This window comes from Solanum lycopersicum, chromosome 5 (genome assembly GCF_036512215.1).
Source record: "Solanum lycopersicum chromosome 5, SLM_r2.1".
NCBI lineage: Eukaryota > Viridiplantae > Streptophyta > Magnoliopsida > Solanales > Solanaceae > Solanum > Solanum lycopersicum.
In genome coordinates this window covers 9,470,488-9,478,642 of record NC_090804.1, presented here as the reverse complement: position 1 = coordinate 9,478,642, position 8,155 = coordinate 9,470,488, and positions in this window count along the sequence as shown.

The following is an 8,155-nucleotide window of genomic DNA, read 5'->3' as shown; positions in this document are numbered from 1 at the left end:
CACAGTGGAAATTCAGAATCGATAAAATACGGAAAACAAACATAGGATAAAACATGAGTCCTTACAAGCCTTTGAACAACTTCAAAGCATCGAAAACATCAAAAGCTGGCAGTGATTATCAAACTTCTAACCTTTCTTCTTAAAACCTTCAAACAACTTCCGATATCTATAGATTTTTGAGAATCTTTTGCCTTAAACCTTCAAACCACTTCTAACTTCTACAGATTTATGAATGGATGAAATAAAAAGAGGCAAAATATGAACAAAAACAAGACAATCTAAAAGGAAATTGAGCACATATATACTGAAAAATTTTATGATGGTAGAGGTCCAACCAACCAAAGTTGAGCGAGGCTCCACCCATTTTTTGACACATGAATTGTGGGTCAATATGTGTACTTTGAAAATAAAGTCAAATGAAACAAAATAAAATAAATAAAATAAACATTTATATAGTACAATAAAAATAGAGGGAAAGAAAGTACTATTTTCCCTCCTTAAATTATGATCTTTGCCTACAAAATAAGTAAAAGCCCTAAGATAAAAATACACCATTGTTGCTCTAAAATAAAACTACACCATTTATGATCTTTTATTCTCGTTCAAAATTTGTTCAAGTAAGGTTACAAAATATACATATATATGAACCATTTCTTTTACTATTTTTGCTCTCAATATTCTTTTATTTGTCCAAATATATTACATTTTTTTTACTAAAGCTTTAAATAAAATGAAAATTTGTTTTGTGATAATCCTCATTATACATTTAGATAAACATATTTTATACATATCTTGAAAATAGAATATTGCATTATCTTGTTCAAAATGCTCAAGATTGTTTGACACAATTATCTATGTAAACTTTTGTGCATCATTCATTGTTGTCATAAATGATCTTCATACTCGGTAGAAAGTTCCAGCCATATAAAATATTAGTATTAGTAATTTCAAGAAATTTTACATTCAAATTTAATGGTGATTACATAATATTAAATTAAATTTGAAATGTATAGTAAAATAAAAGACATGTTTTAATATTTTTATGTGCTAAGGTAAGATTTGAAAAATATAATTTCTTAAAAATATAATTTGTTTCTTGTGCAGATTTCACTTTAAATTTTAAAAAATGGAGGAGACACATATTGATAAAGGATCTTCTCTTCAAGAAGGTAATATACTTTATTTATATGATATTTTCTTTATTCGATGTGAAGGTTCTATTAAGTAAATGTTTATATTTTTATCTATTTCTTAAGTTTTGATACTCAAAAAATAAAATTATTATTGTAGATTCCAATGTTAACGACAACGAATATTCTACAAAAGCAAATAATGTTTATAGCATTAACAAGAACTTTTCTTTTGAGATTGATATGAAATTTAATTTTGAAGAAGAATCTTATAATGCATATAATTCATATGCTCTAGCCAAAGGTTTTGGTGTTCGAAAAAGTGCAAAGACTTACAACATAAATAAAGAAGTAACTAGACGGTTATTTCTTTGTGCTTGTGAAGGAAAATCTGACTAGCTTTCCCTTTTTCAAGAAAGGAAACGACAAAGATTAGAATATAGTTATGGTTGTATGGTTCGTATAAAATTCAAAATTTCAAATGGGATCTGGAAAGTATGTGAATTCAATGATGTGCATAGTCATCCAATGATAGAAGATAATTTGAAACATTTCATACAATCGGGTCGTAAGCTTACAAGTGCTACTAAAAGTATTCTTGGTTCTCTGGTGGTTGTCGGTATTCGAACAAAAAAAGTGGTTAGATACCTTCATAACTAAGCTGGTGGAATTGTAAATGCAGAATTTATCGAACAAGATGCTCATAACTTTATACAAGCACATAAGAGGAATATGATAAAATGATATAACTTTATACAAGCACATGATAAATCATTTTATGCATTTACAATCAGAGGATTCAACTTTTTTTTATTCTTTTCATGTTGATGAAGATGGCAGATTGTGTAATTTCTTTTGGAGAGATAGTATATCTAAATTGCACTACGAGTGTTTTGGCGATGTGATAATTTTTGACACTACTTATCGTACAAATAGATATGACATGATTTGTGCTCCATTTGTTGGTGTGAATAACCACTGGAAAAAATATTTACTTTGGATGTGCATTTTTATGCAATGAAACAAGTGGTTCTTTTGTTTAGCTTTTTCAAACATTCCTGAAAGCAATGGGAGGGAAAACACCAAAAACAATCTGTACTGATCAAGCTTCTTTCATAGCTTTTGCTATTAAGGAAGTTTTTCCCGGAACATGTCATAGATTGTGTGAGTGGCACATTGATAGAAATGCTCAAAAAAATATACCGCAACTTTATTTTAAATCAGGATTTCGATACTGCTTTGGTACTCTCTTGTGGAGGTGCAATTCAGAATCAGAATTTGAGTTAATATGGAAAAAAATGATAGATGATTGGGATTGTGCAAGTAATACTTGGCTTCAAAAGTTTTATGATCTGAGAAAAAAATAGTGTCCTGTATTTAGTCGTTCTACTTTCTCAGCAGATATTAAATCGATCAAAAGAAGTGAGAGCACAAATAGGGTCTTCACTGAAATGTCCATCAAGAAAATGAGTATAACGGAGTTTGTAAAGAATTATGAGCAACAGACAATTGAAATGTTTGAAATTGAAGCTATAGAGGATTATAAATTTCGAGGTGATCCTAAAATTTTCATTGAAGATTGTGGGATATTAAAGCATGCTGCTAGGGTGCATACCAGGAGAATTTACACAAGATCTCAACGTGAAATTCTACAAGGTACAACCAAAAGAGTAAACAATGTTGAAACTGAAGGGAGTCTAACAAAATATACAATTTTATAGGGTGAAAGTGAGAAAATTGAAATTGTTTAATTCAATGCTCTTGACGATTCTATTATTTGTAGTTGTCTTATGTTTGAATCCATGGGTTGGTTATGTTGTCATGCACTTAAAGTTTTGTTTTTTGACTTGAATTTTACTTCTATTCCGGAGAAATACATTTTGAAAAGATGGTCTAAGAATGCTAAGCATGAGAAAGGATTTGTGGAGTACTCCAAAAAGAAGGGAACAACAAAATCTTTTATGACAGTTCGTTTGAATGGGTTAATGAAAGAATCATTTACTGTCGTGACTTTAGTCGCAAATGATATAGATACAGAAAAAATTGCTAGAAGGTATTTATACCAAGCAAGAGTTAATATTACTAAGATAGCATCCGAAGCGGTCATCCCAACATGAGTTGGTTGATTATCAACCACAACATCATAATTAGGAAAAAATACATGTTCTACACTCTCATCATTATCTTGATTATTACCTTGGGTTTCCTCATGTGCAAAAGATGTATCAATAATAGGATTTGGATCAATATCAACTAAGCTCTCATCAGCATGAGAATCTAGTTTCTCAGTCTTGGGAATATCTTCAATAGTTTGATCTTCAAAGAACACAACGTCACGACTTCTAATGAGTTTCTTATCAATTGGATAATAAAAGAGATATCCAAACTCATCTTGACCATAACCAATGAAGATAAATTGCTTAGTTTTAACATCCAATATCGACCTCTCATCTTTTGGAACATGCACACAAGCTTTACACCCAAACACTTTCAAGTGATCATAAGAAACATTCTTATCAAACAAAACACTATTTAGAACATCACCATCCAAAGCAACAACAGGAGAAAAATTGATAACATATGGAACAGTGTTAAGTGCTTCATCCCAAAAAGAATTTGGAAGTTTAGCCTCTGAAAGCACACATCTAGCTCTCTCAACTAAAGTTCTGTTCATCTTCTCATCCAAACCATTTAATTGAGGAGTCTTTGGAGGAGTCTTCTGATGAACAATTCCTTGCGATTTGCAGTAGTTATCAAAGGAACCAATACACTCACCTCCATTATCAGTGCGAATACATTTCAATTTCTTTCCCGTTTGTCTCTCAGATAAGGCTTGAAACTGTTTAAATACATCAAGCACTTGATCTTTGGATTTTAAAGGATATACCCAAATATTGCGAGAATGTTCATCAATGAAAGTAACAAAGTAAAGTGCACCACCTTTTGACTTCACTTTGAAAGGACCACACAAATTTGAGTGTACTAGCTCCAATAGCCCAAACTTTCTTGAAGGAGGATGACTGTGAAAAGAAACTCTTTTCTGTTTCCCTGCTAAGAAATGAACACATTTTTTCACCTTTGCTTGTTTCATACCAACAAGCAAATTCTTCTTAGCCAAACAAGTGATCCTTTTCTCGCTCATATGACTAAGCCTCTTGTGCCACAATTCTGATAAAGTCTTGCTCTCCACAAAATTTAAGAGTCACCAAGAATAGATCCTTCTGTCACGTATAAATTTGAATGTTTTCTTCCTCGAGCTAAAATCAGTGAGACTTTGCCAATGCACAAGTAATTATGATAGACATCATCATCTAGTTGTCCTATAGAGATCAAATTTATTGGAATGTCTGGAGCATGCTTTACATTCTGAAGGACCAACGTTGAACCAGTATTGGTTTTCAAAAAAACAGTGCCAACACCAAACACCTTAACTTCACCAACATTACCCATCTTTAACACCTCTGAGTTAACAGAAGTGTAAGATGAAAAGAAGTCTTTTCTTGGTGTGACATGTGATGTGGCTCCAGAATCTACTATCCAACTTGTATCTTGAGATACAAAATTGATGACGTCTTTATCACAAGCGAAGGGAAGGTTATCTTGGACAACAACAACATTATTTTCATTGTTTTCTTCCTTCTTCCCTTCTTTAAGATCTTGCTTCAATTGTTTACAAAATCTTTTAATATGTCCTTTATTTCCACAATGATAACACATAATATTTGGATTCTTGAATTTTGACTTTCTTCTGCTTTTACCTCTACTCCTCGGATCTCTCGTCTTATGTCTCCCTCGATCTTCTGTATATAAAACATCTGAATGTAAAGATGTGTCTTGAGATTTTCTTCTAACCTTTTCATTCAATACACCACTCTTTGCATATTCCATAGTCACCTTTCCACCAGTGGCAGAATTTGTTAAAGAAACACAAAGAGTTTCCCAAGAATCCGGTAGAGTATTAAGAAGCCAAAGTCCTTGTATTTCATCATCAAAAGTCACACCCATTCCTGATAGAAGATCAAGAACACTCTGAAAATCATTTATATGATCAAGAATAGGACTGCCCTCCTTGTATTTAAAGGTCATCAATTGCTTTAACAAGAACAACTTGTTATTGCTAGTTTTTGAAGCGTAAAGCGTCTCCAACTTTTCCCACAATTTTCTAGAATGTGTCTCATTCAATATATGGTTGCGAATATTATCTTCAACCCATTGTCTTATATATTCACATACTTGTTGGTGCTCAAATTTGCAATTTTCATCAGTCACATTCTCGGGTTTATGAGTAGAAAAAACCGAAAGATTCATCTTCTTCACGAACAATAGATCTTTCATCTTGCTTTTCCGTATGTTGTAGTTTCTTCCGTTCATACATACCATCTTGCTCATATTCCCCTCCATATAGATAACCTTAGCTCTGCTACCAGTTGTTGGGACCAAAAGATGAAACCGAAAATCTAACAATAAAGAACATCAAATTTAATGTGGAAAAACCCTTCAATCCAAAGGTAACCACCACGAGATCAACAAGATCTGAATTGCTTCACTATAACAATAAGAGAGTTACAAATATTCTTCTAATGGCTACACAACAAGTGCCAAAAGAGAACAAACAATAGCTACACCAACAAAAGATAAATAAAAAGAAACACCACCCAAACTCAGCTTCTGTTCGGGACATAAAACAAGATCAATCTGACCTCCGAATGTGATCTCCACTGTTCAAATCAACCACCAAGATGTCAGGAACACTCAGTCCAAATTTCAGCCCGATCCAATGTTTAGTTAATCAGTAAACACATCTGAACGTTGCTGGTCGAAGAAAAAGACTGCAACAAAAGAACCCTTTTCTTTCTCTCTTTTTCTCTTGTTGAAAGTTCTCTCAAAAAACTCTCCTATGTTCTAATGTCTTTCAAAGAAAATACCAATGAGAAATTAATTATTGTCTCAAAACTATCCTCTATTTATAGAGTTGTGCTTTTCCTTACAAAGCCAAAACCAACTACAAATAGGATTACTATTTCAATCCTTCCTAATAGAATTGGAAACCACATAAAGAGAATAATTCAAATTCTTTTCCAAGTAGGATTAGGCCATGGGCATTTGGCTGGAACATGGGCCATAGCCCAACAGCTAAGTGTATTACTTGTAGTAAATGTCAAATAACAAAGAAGCATTTTAACTGTTGAAAGGATATCATACTTTGGAGTTAATCCAAATTGATATTTGTGATATGGATTGTTTATCAATTCATGGAAAGAGATATTTTATGACTTTCATTGACGATTACTCAAGGTCTACATATGTCTTTCCATTAAAAATAAAAGATGAGGCATTTGAGACTTTTGAAACATATAAAGCAGAAGTTGAAAATAAATTGATTTCGATGATTAAATAAATTAGATGTGACAGAGGTGGAGGATATTTAAGATCAAATTTATTGATTATTTTGAAAAAGAAGGCATTGAGAAACAATTTACTATGTCTTATACACCACAACAAAATGTTGTAACAGAAACAAAGAATAGAACTTTCATCGAAAAGGTTAAATCTATGCTTTATGGATCTAGTAACTAAAATTGTTTGGACTGAAGTCTTATTTTTTGAATGTCATATTTTGAATCGAATTATTTCCAAGAAACATGATTAATCTCCATATGAACTTTGAAAGAATCAAAAGTCAAACATAAATTATTTTAAAGTATGGGTTTGTTTGGCTCATCTTAGATTACCATATCAATATTTGACTAAGATTAGCTGTAGAGGAGTATATTGTTTATTTATTTGTTATTTGCAAACCAGTAAGGCTTATAGATTTTTTGAATCTTAAGACTCCAAGCCCTCTTACAATGATCAAATCATTGCATACTAAATGTTTTGAGCATATATTTTCAAAGAAAAAAGCTCTTTGGAAAAAGATACAAGTCCCTCTATATCTCCTCTTAAAAGAAAAATGTGGAGCCTTTGGAAGAAAGTCAATCAAGACGTAGTGCAAGATCAACAAAACCAAGAGACTGTCGACCAAATTTTCAAGTCTAATTAGTTAAAAGGGACCCTGAAAGTTATACTGAAGCAATGGCTTCGCATGATGCTCATTTCTGGCATGAATCTATCAATGATGAATACACTCTATTATGTCAAATAGTACATGGATTTTATCAGACCTCCCTCTTGCATGTAAGTCTATTGGTTGCTATGGATCTTTAGAAAGAGATTTAAATCTGATGGTACCTTAGATAAGTACAAATATCACTTGGTTGCAAAAGGTTTTATTCAATTTAAAGATATTGACTATTTTGATAGCTTTGCACCTGTAGCTCAAATGACTTCTATTTGAATCTTGATCGCTTTAGCCGCATTTCATAGTCTGGTAATACATCAAATGGATGTGTAGACTGCATTTCTAAATGGTGATCTAGATGAAGAAGTTTACATGAAAAAACAAAAAGGATTTGTCATAACTAATCATGAACACAAAGTTTGTAAGTTTCTTAAATCTCTTTATTTATTAAAACAAGCTACAAAACAATGGAATGAGAAATTTAGAAGAGTGATGATTTCTAATGGCTACTCAAACAATGTTGGTGATATTTGCATATTTTGCAAATTTCAAGAAAAATTTGGTGTTGTAATATGTCTCTGTGTAGATGATAAGTTGATCTTTAGAACTGATATTGAAAGAGTAAAAGAAAAAAATCATCTCTAGCTTCTCAATTTGAAATGAAAGGTCTTGGAGAATATGAGTATTTTTGGGCATTAAAATGATGAGATCATCGAATAGCTTAGTTGAATTCTGAAGATAGAGTTGTTATTTATTATTTAACTTGTTCGTGGGAGAGACTCCAAGTATATTCAAGAAACGTATTAACGTGTCTCTAAGCCAAGCAAGTTTTGTTTTGGATTTCTTATACTTTTGTCATTCATGTTCATTTGATTTAACAATTACAAGTCAGCAATTACATATAAGAACCCTCATTTTCATGTAATGTATTCTCTCATGGTCATGATGCTACAACTAGTTGGCT